General features: G+C 43.7%; 1 protein-coding gene across 2 annotated transcripts in view; it reads left to right on the top strand.

Moving 5' to 3' along the window:
• arhgap31 (Rho GTPase activating protein 31) overlaps window positions 1–15448 on the top strand; it is a 103815-nt gene that overhangs the window by 49745 nt on the left and 38622 nt on the right. The window lies entirely within an intron of this gene.

Genomic DNA, 15448 nt, shown 5'->3' with positions numbered 1-15448 from the left:
CTCCTCATTCAGTCATTCGCTGTAGTTCTTCATATTCTGACCAATAATCTGACCTGCTCATCATTCATTCACAGTTATGTGCCTCCCCTTTGTGTTTGATGCCTTCCCTAATTACTTTGCCTAAACATGGACAGTGTGTCAGCCCTTTAGAATTTTTCTTTATAGGCAGAATTACACTAGGTAGTCTGAAATATCCCCTTGAATGTCTGCCACTGTCTCTCTACTGACCTATCTCCCAGCCTAGTATGTCAGTTCACTTCAGCTAGCTCAGCTTTCATGCCCAAGTAGCTGTCCTTATTTAAGTTTAAGATACTAGCCTGACACCACATTTTCTCCCTCTCAAACTGGATGTAAAAATCTTTCATATCTTGGTCACTTTGAGGTAACTTTGCTCTGAGAACTTGAATTGATCCTTTGTCATTACACAATTCAAATTCAATTCACAGATTCCTTCCGAAAGAACTAATCTGATTGCGTATCAAATGTTTCTAAACATGGGTGTGCTAGTTGTTGTACAAATTTTTCTGAAGAAGGGTCTGAAACATCAGCTTTCCTGCTCCTCTGATGCTGCTTGGCCTGCTGTGTTCAACCGGCTCTACACCTTGTTTTCTCAGATTCTCCTGCATCGGCAGTTCCTACTATCTCTAATAATATAGCTGTCAAGTCTCCTGTACAACTGACCACTTCTTGTTACATTTCCCCATTTCCTTTGATTTCTTCCTCTTTGCCAGAGTCCTGTTCAGCAGCTAATTATTATATCAGTCTGTCGATTCTACTATGTTCAGACAGACTGATGGGCAGGGAGCAGCCCTTCAGTTTTGCTGAATTTACTTCCTCTTTTTCCTATTGTCTCTCAATCGGCAATCTCTCTTTTTCATGTATCTTTCTCTTCCCTGGTTTCTTTCTCTTCTCACCTATCTCTCTCCAGTTTTCTCTCTGTCTCTGCCCTGTTTCTCTCTGATTCCTCTCTAACTATTTTCTCTCCTGAAGTCTCTTTTGATCTCAAGTCTCTACACCTTTCTCTCTCCAATTTCTGTCTCCTTAACCCATGTCCTTCATCAGCCTCTCTTTATTTTTCCACAGAGTCTCTCTCCAGCCTTTAGCCTCACTCTTCCTCCACAGTCTGTCAATCTCTGGCATGAGTGCATTTGGTTCTCAGATGTCAGAAAAGAAAGGTAGAAACATGATCTCGTCCCTGTCCCTCAGATATTTTGAGAACTCTTGAATAGAAAATAGAAGTGGACAACTTGAAAACATGAGCTCTGGATCTCAAACTGATTGATAAATCACCCTAACCATCATTCACTGTGTATAGCTTTTCAGTGCAAATATCTTCCTTATTAAAAGACTACAATCTTCTCCCAATCAGCACAGCAAAGCTGCAAAGCTGACAGTTTGATTTGGTCATTTCGTAATCATTTTTCAAGTTTATGTTTTATATTGTTCCATGTCATTGATCAGTGTGTGCTACACTGTGGGATCATTGATTGACTTGCTGTTGGTTGTCAGGTTGTTCAGCATTATATTCAAGGAGCAAGTGATGTTAGACTGCGAAATCAAAATGGAGAAAACATTTCAGGCAAATGTTTCCTGGTTATGTTCTAAATTCCAATATTAGTTTCAAGGGTTGACTCCGAGCCATATTCATTCTGACAGGGAGACTGTAGCAGAACTGCAAACCAAGGATCCAGGCTAAATGTGATAATGGGAACTGCAGAAGCTGGACAATCAAAGATAACAGAGTGTGAAGCTGGATGAACACAGCAGGGCCAGCAGCATCTCAGGAGCACAAAAGCTGATGTTTTGGGCCGAGACCCTTCATCAGAGAGGGGGTTGGGGAGAGGGTTCTGGAATAAATAGGGAGAGAGGGAGAGGCGGACCGAAGATGAGGAGTAAAGAAGATAGGTGGAGAGGAGAGTATAGGTGGGGAGGTAGGGAGGGGATAGGTCAGTCCAGGGAAGACGGACAGGTCAAGGAGGTGGGATGAAGATAGTAGGTAGGAAATGGAGGTGCGGCTTGAGGTGGGAGGAAGGAATGGGTGAGAGGAAGAACAGGTTAGGGAGGCAAAGACAGGCTAGACTGGTATTGGGATGCAGTGGGGGGAGGGGACAAACTGGGCTGGTTTTGGGATGCGGTGGGGGAAGGGGAGATTTTGAAGCTGGTGAAGTCCACATTGATACCATTGGGCTGCAGGGTTCCCAAGCAGAATATGAGTTGCTGTTCCTGCAACCTTCGGGTGGCATCATTGTGGCACTGCAGGAGGCCCATGATGACATGTCATCTGAGGAATGGGAGGGGGAGTTAAAATGGTTTGCGACTGGGAGGTGCAGTTGTTTGTTGCGAACCGAGCGGAGGTGTTCTGCAAAGCGGTCCCCAAGCCTCCGCTTGGTTTCCCCAATATAAAGGAAGCCACACCGGGTACATTGGATACAATATACCCCATTGGCAGATGTGCAGGTGAACATCTGCTTGATATGGAAAGTCATCTTGGGGCCAAGGATGGGGGTGAGGGAGGAGGTGTGGGGGCAAGACCTCTCAGTCTCCATCTCAGGTAACCAGCTAGAAACTGATGTCCATTTCAAGCCCACTGACTCCCACAGCTACCTAGAGTACATCTCCTCCCACCCACCCTCCTGCAAAAATTCCATCCCCTATTCCCAATTCCTCTGCCTCCGCCGCATCTGCACCCAGGATGAGGCATTCCACTCCCGCACAGCCCAGATGTCCACGTTCTTCAAGGACCGCAACTTTCCCCCCGCAGTGGTCGAGAACGCCCTTGACCACGTCTGCCACATTTCCCGCAAAACATCCCTCACACACAGCCCCCGCCACAACTGCCCCCAGAGGATCCCCTTCGTTCTCACATACCACCCCACCAACCTCCGGATACAATGCATCATCCTCCGACACTTCCGCCATCTACAATCCGACCCCACCATCCAAGACATTTTTCCATCCCCACCCTTGTCTGCCTTCCGGAGAGACCGCTCTCTCTGTGACTCACTTGTTCACTTCACACTGCCCTCCAACCCCACCACACCCGGCACCTTCCCCTGCAACCGCAGGAAGTGCTACACTTGCCCCCACACCTCCTCCCTCACCTCCATCCTCGGCCCCAAGATGAGTTTCCATATTAAGCAGATGTTCGCCTGCACATCTGCCAATGTGGTATACTGCATCCACTGTACCCGGTGTGGCTACCTCTACATTGGGGAAACCAAGCGGAGGCTTGGGGACCGCTTTGCAGAACACCTCCACTCGGTTCGCAACAAACAACTGCACCTCCCAGTCGCGAACCATTTTAACTTCCCCTCCCATTCCTCAGACGACATGTACTTCATGGGCTTCCTGCAGTGCCACAATGATGCCACCCAAAGGTTGCAGGAACAGCAAATCATATTTCGCTTGGGAACCCTGCAGCCCAATGGTATCAATGTGGACTTCACAAGCTTCAAAATCTCCCCTTCCCCCACTGCATCCCAAAACCAGCCCAGCCTGTCTCTGATAATAAAATGTGAGGCTGGATGAACACAGCAGGCCCAGCAGCATCTCAGGAGCACAAAAGCTGGTCTGTGGGCCTGCTGTGTTCATCCAGCCTCACATTTTATTATCTTGGATTCTCCAGCATCTGCAGTTCCCATTATCACTGATACAATTTTAACCAGCCTGTCTCTGCCTCCTAACCTGTTCTTCTTCTCACCCATCCCTTCCTCCCACCTCAAGCCGCACCTCCATTTCCTACCTACTAAGCTCATCCAGCCTCCTTGACCTGTCTGTCTTCCCTGGACTGACCTATCCCCTCCCTATCTCCCCACCTATACTCTCCTCTCCACCTATCTTCTTTTCTCTCCATCTTCGGTCCGCCTCCCCCTCTCTCCCTATTTATTCCTGAACCCTTTCCCCATCCCCCTCTCTGATGAAGGGTCTAGGCCCGAAACGTCAGCTCTTGTGCTCCTGAGATGCTGCTTGGCCTGCTGTGTTCATCCAGCTCCACACTTTGTTATCCAGGCCAAATGTGTTGCATCACAGTTCCAAATGCCGCCATGACAGATGGTGGAATTTACATTGTATTCCTAAAATCAGAAATGGAATGCTACTCTCAATAATGATGATTATATCAACATTTATGGTAAAAATACTATTCTTTTCAATGATGTCATTTAGGGAAAGAAATCTGTTGTCCCTAGTCAGGAGTACACATGATGCCAAACCTACAGCAATGTGTTTGATGTATGCTGCCTTCTGAATCGACCGAATTCGGCATTTAGTTTAGGGGCAAATAGGAATAACCAACCAATGCTGAGAGCTAATGAATTTAAAAAATCTTGTTCATAGTTGGATCCAAAGAGTACAGGATCAGACAGCATGGATTAATCCAACATATGGGATTTAGGGTTTTGCCAAACGTATAAAAAATGGCTAATCTCAGGCTAATTTTGGACATAATTGGGAGAACTTCTGTTCACAATCATTTAATGAAAGAAAAAGGTTTTCCACTAAAATCACAAACATTCATTTGAATTGTTCTAAATATTCTTTAAAGGGGAGAATGTCATTGACTTCCAGTTCAGAGAATCCCCACAGTGTGGAAACAGACCCTTTGGCCCAATAAGTCTACACTGAACCATCCCTCTATAACCCACCTAAGCACCACACCCCTGAACACTACGGGCAATTTAGCATGGCCAATCCACCTAGCCTGCACATCTTTGGGCTGTGGGAGGAAACTGGAGCACCTGGAGGAAACCCATGAGGACACAGGGAGAATGCGCAAACCCCACACAGATGGTTGCCCAAGGTGGGGTTGAACCTGGGTCCCTGGCACTGTGAGGCAGCAATGCTCACCTCTGAGCCACCGTGCTGCCCAATTGAATTCCTGATATGGGAGCGTATCTCATGAGGAAACATTGAGTAGGTTGGCCAGATATCCACTGGAGGTTGTAAGAAATAATCTTGTTGACACTTATAAGATCCTGAAGGGACTTGGTAATAATGTTTCCTTCCAGTTTTTCTGTCTTGATTGCATCTGTTCTGATGATGCCAACTTCCACCGAAGTGCCTGCAATCTGTGCTCCCTTTTCCTCAAATAAAGATTCCCTCTCCACCTCCTGTGGTTAGCAGGGCTCTCACCCTGTCGCGCTCATTTCCTGCTCTTCTACCCTCACCTTTTCACCTCTCTCCAATAATAGGAACAACAATAGGATTCCTCTTATCCTCACTCTCCACCTCACCAAACTCTGTATTCAAACGATCATCCACTGTTCTTTCCTGTCTCCAGCAGGATGTTATCACAAAATGTAACTTCCCCACACCTCACTTGTCAGCATTCCAGAGGGTCGTTTGATCCCTGACATCCTAGTCCACTCCTCTGTTACTCCTGATATTTCTTCACCACAGTCCATGGCACCTTCTCATGCAATCACTGTAATCACAAAAGCTCTTTGACTTTCTTACTCCTTGCTGTTCAAGGCCCCAGACACACATTCTAAGTGAAACAGTGGTTGACTTGTATTTTTTTTTCACCTTAGTCTACTGCGGCTGCTGCTCATATTACAGTCTCCTCAACATTAGCAAGATCAAACACAGACTGAGTGACTGCTTTGTGGAACATCGCTGCTCTGTCTGTAAGAATATCGCTGAGCTTCCAGACACTGACCATTTTAATATACCACCTTGCTCTGATGCTAAAATTTCTATCCCAGATCTGCTGTAGTGTTTCAGTGAAACCCAACACAAGCTGGAGGAACAATACCCCATGATGGTTGACTATGCCAGATTTCATTTGATACCCTATTAGAATCAGGAAATAAGTATTTGCATGATAGTAAAGAACTTAAATGTTGCTAAAAAGAAACAAGAATTCAAAGCATTTTGTCTTGCATTTAGCAGAACTAGGAGTCAAGAAGTAATTTTGTGGACTATGTCTCAACAGGTTGACTGGATGGATTCTGGACAGATTGTATGTGGACTTTGGAAAGAGTGAGCATATTAAAGAGAGGGCTTATTAATGAATGACCTCTTCGAAATCAATTATTTTTGTGTTCTAATTGTCCAATTGCTTTTCTTATACTCATTGATCAGTTCAAGGGTTGAACTAACGCCACTGTTAGATTAAAAATCATTTTATCCTTTCAGGCATACATTGTTTGCCAGCAATACAACATATTGTAAAAGTAAGCTCGTGCCAGAACTATCTGAGATGTCTTGATATATTTACCACAACCAATTCTTCTTGCAGTTGAGCTGCTGATACCATTTGGAGAAAGATGCCCACATAGTGCCTTAGGCAGTAGAAGTATTCTGGTTTGATTAACAGTAAAGGTTTGTTATATGTTAGAATAGAATCCCTACATTGCAGAAACAGGCCATTTAGCTCAACAAGTCCATATCAACCCACAAAAGAACATCCCACCCAGGTCCATCCTTGTAACTCTGCATTTCTTATGTCTAATGCACTTAACCTACACATCCCTGAACATTATGGGTAATTTAGCTTGGCCAACCCACCTAACCTGCATACCTTTGGACTGTGGGAGGAAACCGGAGCACATAGCAGAAACCCACATAGACACGGGGAGAATGTACAGATTCCACGAAGACAGTCACCTGAGGCTGGAACCAAACCCAGGCTCCTGGTGCAGTGAGGCAACAGTGTTAACCATAGAGCCACGGTGCCACCCTTGGTAGCTAGTCACATTATTCCTAAGGTGCACAATTGTCTTTTGTGAAACATCTGGCTCAATTTAAGAATAAATACATGTTACTGCCTTAGCTACGTGATGTTAACCATGTGAACAATTATTGAACCATAGGAGTTTAATGCAGCACATCAAAGACAGTTGAAAAGAACAGTCCTTTATATTCTATTGTACTTTTCTTGTTATGTCAGTTAATTCTTTTGAATATGATTCTACTATCTTTACATAGCAAGGTAAATCAACCCAGTTAAACTTATTGACAACTTAAAGTCTCACCTAAAAGCAATATAAGATCATTAAAGAAAGTTTACTGATAGATCACAAAACACATCTCCTTTAAACTTACTCCTATTTTATCTTAAACCTATGCCACCTGTAATTGACATTTGTACCATAGAAGAAAGACACTGACAATCCATTTTATCCATCTCTCTCATAATTTTGTAAACATCTATCATTCTGCCCCTAATCCTTTGATGTTCAAGATGTGAAGATTTGTGTTGTGAATGTCACGGCTGAGAAAACTCTGGTCACCTTAATGCAGAAAGAATGAGTGTCATTCTCTTTCTGCTAGAAGCCAGAAAGCAAGTGAAGCTATAATTGAAAGGAAACAGGAGGAAAGGCCTCTCAGCTGACCTGTGAAGCTGAGCATCTCAAAACCAACTACTCACCTACCAACAGCAGTGCTAACGGTAACACCCAATGGCTACATTGGCCTTTCAACTAAGATAATAAAATGTGAGGCTGGATGAACACAGCAGGCCAAGCAGCATCTCAGGAGCACAAAAGCTGACGTTTCGGGCCTAGACCCTTCATCAGAGAGGGGGATGGGGAGAGGGAACTGGAATAAATAGGGAGAGAGGGGGAGGCGGACCGAAGATGGAGAGTAAAGAAGATAGGTGGAGAGAGTATAGGTGGGGAGGTAGGGAGGGGATAGGTCAGTCCGGGGAAGACGGACAGGTCAAGGAGGTGGGATGAGGTTAGTAGGTAGCTGGGGGTGCGGCTTGGGGTGGGAGGAAGGGATGGGTGAGAGGAAGAACCGGTTAGGGAGGCAGAGACAGGTTGGACTGGTTTTGGGATGCAGTGGGTGGGGAGGAAGAGCTGGGCTGGTTGTGTGGTGCAGTGGGGGGAGGGGACGAACTGGGCTGGTTTAGGGATGCAGTAGGGGAAGGGGAGATTTTGAAACTGGTGAAGTCCACATTGATACCATTAGGCTGCAGGGTTCCCAGGCGGAATATGAGTTGCTGTTCCTGAAACCTTCGGGTGGCATCATTGTGGCACTGCAGGAGGCCCATGATGGACATGTCATCTAGAGAATGGGAGGGGGAATCTGCTACACTTGCCCCCACACCTCCTCCCTCACCCCTATCCCAGACCCCAAGATGACATTCCACATTAAGCAGAGGTTCACCTGCACATCTGCCAATGTGGTATACTGCATCCACTGTACCCGGTGTGGCTTCCTCTACACTGGGGAAACCAAGCGGAGGCTTGGGGACCGCTTTGCAGAACACCTCTGCTCGGTTCGCAGCAAACAACTGCACCTCCCAGTCGCAAACCATTTCCACTCTCCCTCCCATTCTTTAAATGACATGTCCATCATGGGCCTCCTGCAGTGCCACAATGATGTCACCTGAAGGTTGCAGGAACAGCAACTCATATTCCGCTTGGGAACCCTGCAGCCTAATGGTATCAATGTGGACTTCACCAGTTTCAAAATCTCCCCTTCCCCTACTGCATCCCTAAACCAGCCCAGTTCGTCCCCTCCCCCTACTGCACCACACAACCAGCCCAGCTCTTCCCCCCCACCCACTGCATCCCAAAACCAGTCCAACCTGTCTCTGCCTCCCTAACCGGTTCTTCCTCTCACCCATCCCTTCCTCCCACCCCAAGCCGCACCCCCATCTACCTACTAACCTCATCCCACCTCCTTGACCTGTCCGTCTTCCCCGGACTGACCTATCCCCTCCCTACCTCCCCACCTATACTCTCTCCACCTATCTTCTTTACTCTCCACCTTCAGTCCGCCTCCCCCTCTCTCCCTATTTATTCCAGTTCCCTCTCCCCATCCCCCTCTCTGATGAAGGGTCTAGGCCCGAAACATCAGCTTTTGTGCTCCTGAGATGCTGCTCGGCCTGCTGTGTTCATCCAGCCTCACATTTTATTATCTTGGAATTCTCCAGCATCTGCAGTTCCCATTATCATTGGCCTATCAACTGTTCTTCACAGAAATCAGATACTGATCCTTACATTTTTTAAACTTTATCCATTTTGGACTCAATTCTCATTTCTAATCTACGTGTGTGTGTTGTATTAATATTTCTTCTCTGTTTAGTGAGTAATGATCTCACTGTTTCATTATAGCAAGAAAGCCTGGCTGAATTGACACATTCTTTCAAAATAAAAATTCATTTTGTACAGGAGAAAGATATCCAAAGGGAAAGGCTCCTGTTTAAATTAATCTTGTTTTGTACAAATGACAGGGTGGATGCATAATGTGGGTGAGCCAGTTCATCCATCTTCACCTGGGAACTTAAGGATTTGAGATATCTGTCTGGAACCAGAATAACTGAGGAGAACCTCACCTTTGGTCTGGTGGTGACATCTTGTAGTTTCAAATGCAAACCTGAAAGAAATTTGGTGATGTCAACCGGGAACACCAAGTCATTCAATTATTCATCATCATCCATGAAGCTGGCATATTTTCCCTTGCTTTCTGCAAAGGTTTATATATTGTCATATCGAGTCCAGAATCTAGTAAGTTTGCCTACTCTGCTGGGCCAGCAAACATGGCTGACGTAAGTGATGTGAAGAGGCCTTAGAAAGGTCAATGATTAAGATCCTTGGAGCTTTTGAAATTGTACGTTGGTTTCATCTCTGGGGCCTTCGTACACATGTGCTCTTACTGGATATTGCAGTGAAGTGGAATGGCTTCCTGAAACTGACAAATCCACTGTTCTTGTCTGTCAAACAGGGGATCCATTAGCTATCGGGTCACAAAGTTCATCCCCTGAAGGCTGAATTTCATTAGAATGCATTGGACTTCGCTGAAGATATATTCCCGCCATTGTTGCGCCCTTCGTTGCATGTAAATCAAGCAGTTCTTCAATGACTTTGAATATTTTTGTGATTCCTCATTCAAAGAGCTGTATCAGTGACATCTGTACTGTCATTGAGCTCTAAGCTGTTACACCAACAGGCATCAAGTGTTGGGATCTGGGAAATTTGAATGTCAGATGTCAAGTCCTCCACTCTTCGAGCAATGGCCTGATACAAAAGGCTACATTTCTCTAACATTGACTTTGCACGAACTTACATCCATGACTTGGATAAGCACCCTCGCCCAGACCTTGTGCACTGCTGGGGCGCCTATTGGATGAATGAATAATTTGATGTATGTTGCAATATAGATACTAATTTACTGTTTTGAGGGTCTCTACTCATACATTTATAAAACATAAAATTTGCTGGAGGAGGATATTCTTCCAAAAACTGAAAGTCTGTCAGAAAGAATGTAAAGCCAACATTCTTAATGTTTCTGGGCTTCCTTGAGCCCACGAACTGCAGAATAAATTGGTAAAATGTCTTTATTTTTCCCACACTGGGGATTGCACCGTTCGACATGCACAGCTCTACTCTGTTGCAAAAAGCACATTTTCAACACATTTTGGGTGTGTTGCTTTTTTCTACTGAAACAAACAACTCGTTTTCACTTCCTGTGACCTCAACCTTCCTGCTTGCTTGGGAAAGAGCCATTTGAAACCTCTATTTAGCAATTACGTAAAACAGAGGATGAGGTGGTTACAAAAGTCCCAACCCAAAAGCTAAGCAGTCACACTCAGAACATACTATTCAAATCATGTAATGTACTCTTCCTGATAGACATGTAGGTTTAGCAAAGCTTATATTACTGCAGGAATATTTTGCTTAATGTTGTCTTGTTGCATCCAATTTCATCTCTTTTCAGTATTGTTCCTGCGTGTGCTGCCTTAATTCAAAGTCATTTCTTTCCAATTATCTGATTTTTTTTTGATCATTTCTAACTAATTCCTACATTGTCATTATTGTTGCTTAATTTGAATTATTGGATAATTCAAAACAAATTTGAAACTAAAACAGACTTTGAATTATTTGAAGTCAGCTATTTTAAATGCAACATTGCATGGATAAAACATGAGCCAACACACAATAAAGGTTTCTCATGCAATTATTTCAGCTGCATTACAAAATGATGAATATAGACACCAAAAATATATTTCTTGAAGGGGGTCCAAGTAACAGCATTCTGCAGTTGTTCTGGGGTGGGTCAATTACCCTGAATTCAAAACCAGAGGAACAGGCTTCCATATTGTCTGGGTAATAAAGGGATTCTCCCTTAACCAATGTTCCCTCTGATTTTTTATGCGCGGCTGATTTATTTAATTGCATTAATCCCTTATCAAGTTGCACATTGGTAAATTGATATCCTAAAGTAGATGGCTTATGCGCAATGTGCACCCACAGGAATCTGAGGGTTGTAGTTAAGAGGGAACACTGCTCTGCTCCTATGAACTTTAGCAGGATTGGGGTTGGAAGCCCTCAATAAGCACTTACATTGAATGAGCCTCTTCCACGCGGCTGAGCTTCAGATAGTCTTAAAACAAAATTTGCTGGAGTGAGTTGTTTTGCATCCTGTCAATCAGATCTTTCCTTGCCCATACAGCTCGATAATGTTTCACACTGTAAACTTCTGTAAATGTGGGCAATACTGCCTCTAGGTAAATGAGTCATCAAATAGCGATAACAAGGTGTAGAGCTGGATGAACACAGCAGGCCAAGCAGCATCAGAGGAGCAGGAAAGCTGACATTTCAGGTCTAGACCCTGCTTTAGAAATGGGGGAGGGGAAAGGGATTCTGAAATAAATAGCGAGAGGGGGGAGGCAGATAGAAGACAGATAAAGGAGAAGATAGGTGGAGAGGAGACAGACAGATCAGAGAGGCCGGGTTGGAGTCAGTACAGGTGAGTGTAGGTGGGAAATTAGGGAGGGGATAGGTCAGTCCAGGGAGGATGGACAGATCAAGGAGGCGGGATGAGGCTGGTTGGTAGGAGATGGAGGAGAGAAATTTCTGAAGAAGGGTCTAGACCTGAAACGTCAGCTTTCCTGCTCCTCTGATGCTGCTTGGCCTGCTGTGTTCATTCAGTTCTACACCTTGTTATCTCAGATTGTCCAGCATTGGCAGCTCCTACCATCTCTCATCAAATAGTGATCTCTGCAACCAATGGGATTGAAGGAATAAGAAAGAAACAGGGAAGCAAGAGGAAAGGAAATTGAGTGAATCAGTCAAATCAGGTACTGGGCAAAGTAAAGAGGGTCAGAAAGATTATATTAAGATAGAAAACACCATTTGTCTTCAAGGACAGAAAGGAGAAGTCGCAATAAAAGTTTAAATTTCAATAAAAATGCTTACAAAGGCTCAAACAACAATTTGTTATTTGTAGAAATGGGCTTCACAAATGTCCCTTTTCTGGAGCAGAGTGGGTGAGAGGCTTTGCAAAAGCATTTATCTCCTTACATTTGAACTTACATTTTTACCAGCTCTAACTGTCTGTGATGAGTTTAACAGTAATTAACATACAAATGCACACATTTCATAACTTCAAAAGGAGATTAAATGTGAGCTGCTGTTTTCACAAGGCTAAGGGCAAAGCAGGCAAATTTCCCAGCAACATGTAGTGAATCACAATCCTCTGAGTATTTCTTCCTCACCACAAGCTGTCGGCTTGTTATTAATAGTGAAAATTGCCAATAACCTTGTTATCGAGACAACAAAACAAAGGTCCTTCCTGCAATAAATTTCACTTTCAATCACTTTAACAGCCTTGAGTAATTGATGATTTAAGACAGTCAAGAAACACATGCATATAACCCTGTCTTGAGGGTGCATTTTGCACAAGAATAGTGTCCATACCTCTGAACCAGGAGGCCCGGGTTCAGGTCTCATCTATAACAAAAGTGTGAAACAGTATGTGTAAATAGATTGATTAAAATGTCTATAATCCTGGATTTCTCAAACTGAGAGCAACACTCAGTTGATAATATGATAACAGTCGTCACTACTCTTGAATAAGACAAGGTAATAACTACAACATTAAACGGAAAATAAAGAGGGCTTGCATTGATCTAACACCTTTCAGCATCTCAGGACATCCCCAGTAAAGGTGGCATGGTGGCTCAGTGGTTGGCACTGCTGCCTCACAAAGCCAAGGACCCAGGTTTGAATCCACCCTCAGGCGACTGTGTGGAGTTTGCACACTTGCTTTGTGTTTGTGTGGGTTTCCGCTGGGTGCTCCAATTTCCTCCCACAGTTCAAAGATGTGCAGACTAGGTGGATTGCCATGCTAAGTTACCCTGTAGTGTATAGGGAATGGGACTAGGTGGAGCGCTCTGAGAGTTGGTGTGAATGAGCCGAAAGGTCTGTTTCCACACTGTAGGGATTCTATGATCTAAGTGCCTGACAGACATTAAGTATAGACACAAGCAATGTAGGAAATGTTGCTTTCAACACGTGCACCACACGCCCCAAGAAAAAGTAAATGTGAGAAATAACCGACTGCTTTTGCAATGTGGTTTACGGAAGAATTAGTAAAGGCATTAAGATAATTCATCTGTTCTCCCTCAGACTGTGCTGTGTTTACGTCCACCTGAGATGAAACCAAAATCCATTCTAAAAAATGACATCTCTGACAATGCAGTATTCCATCAGCACTGCAGTGAATTGTCAGCCTAGAACACAAGAACCTCTGGGTTTATTAAATAGATTCTGGCTACAGATGTTGCCATTTTCATTCCCTGAAAGTTATTCAGAAATGAGTTGGCACCTGTTTCTGAAACAACAAAATTGTTTATTGGAATTTCAATGAAGGGAAAATGATGTTGAGTAAAATGAGCACTGTGTTGATCAGCATATTGTATGCCATGTCTAACTGTCTCAGGGTTCACTTGTCTCACCATCTTCCTATGCAGCTAGTATGCTCAAGCACAGTGTGCACAGGTTATACACTACCACCAAGCTCTTCATCAGCTTCTCAAGAGCAAGTAGAGATGGGCAATAAATGCTGGCCAGCCAGCGACGCACACATCGCACAAATGAACAAATGAAATAAACTACACAATGCATCCAATTCCAGCTTCCAGTGCTTCAATACAGAAGACTCAACTTCAGCTGGCAGGAGTAAGGGAAGGGTGTTGACTCTAACAATGTTGAGAGTTTGTTCAATGTGCATCCATACATGAGACAGTCACTTTCTCAGTTACCATGTAAAGGGCTGCATTGTTGTGTTCACTGACCATGTTGCTTTGTTTTGAATAAACATTGAAGAAAAGAGTAATGGGAGATTCTCCAAGGTGGCCATATGTCATGTAACCCACCTTCAGCCTTTGATGTTGCAATGGTTGTTTATACAGGGCAGGCCCTGAGACCAGGATTTAATTACAACGGTGATTTTCTTTCTGTATTTATTTCCATTCATTGCCATTATCATTATTTCTGGGGTTAATTCTCCGGAATTACTTTAAACAACTCTGCATGAGGGTGAAAGAATATCTAAAGTTCTACCTAAATCTCTGAAGATTCCAAGAGAATACTTCCTTTTTTTACCATGCTTCAGTGCAAAACCTAAATCTGTTTATTGCACACCTTGTGTCTTAATCTCTGAGCACTAGAGATTGTAGAGTGAAAGGTCAAGAATAGACCTGCTCCTAGACAAAGTGATAACTTTAGTGATTTCTGAAATTGCTCATGTCCATTTTGATGACATTTTACATTTCTCTGTCCTGATCTCTGTAATGAGAAAGGTATAATGATGTGACAGTGAGATCAGTGCTAGATTCCAGGGAGACAGCTGTACCAGAGAGAGATATATGTCCCCAAAGCAGAGCGTGTATCATCACATAAAAAGCAAGAATTTGGAAGAAACCCGTCAGAGTTAGACAATGATGGGTATTTATCTTTGACAGAGACAAGCTGTATCTCAAGAAGAGATATCCAAATAAGTTACCAAATGGAATTTAACCATAGATCAGTATCTGTTACACCCCAGTTTACTCCTGAGACCTGGTATGTAATATTCATGAAGTATATACAACTATGTTAAATGCCTGTCTAATACATAGCATGCTAGTAAGCATGAAAAGCAAAGTGCCTACGCAATAGGTTTTCCATGGAAATGCGATTTAATCTGCTTTGACCCTTTTCAAATGCCATGCCTAAATAAAGCAGCTAATTTCATGGCAAGGAATATTATAAGATCATGAAAAAGGAGAAAGTGGAGGCTAAGTGGCCTATTCAATCTACCGTGCCATCAGATCATGTCTGATGTGATTGTGGGCTTAACACCCCTCTCTTGCCTGTCCCCCATAACCTTGACTGCCTTGGTAATCAAAAATCAAACTAAGCCTTCTATATGTTCATATACTGCCAACTCAAGTGGAAAACCACAAAGATTAATAACACATTGCGAGAAGAAATTTCTCCTCATCTCCCCAGATGGGAGATGCTTTAATTTTAAACTGTGGATCTGAGTTGTAGAGTCTCCCACAAGAGGAATCATCTTCTCAGCGTCAATCCTGTGAAGGCCCCTCAGAATCTTATATGGTTCATTGAGATTATATGTTATTTTGCTAAATTCCAATGAGTATTGTTCCAAATTGCTGAACCTCTCTTCATAAGCCAACCACTCCATTGTATGAAACAGCTAGTTAACCCTCTCT

Source organism: Stegostoma tigrinum, chromosome 12 (genome assembly GCF_030684315.1).
Source record: "Stegostoma tigrinum isolate sSteTig4 chromosome 12, sSteTig4.hap1, whole genome shotgun sequence".
Classification (NCBI taxonomy): domain Eukaryota; kingdom Metazoa; phylum Chordata; class Chondrichthyes; order Orectolobiformes; family Stegostomatidae; genus Stegostoma; species Stegostoma tigrinum.
Note: the sequence above shows the minus strand (reverse complement) of the source record. Positions and strands in the feature narration are given on the sequence as shown.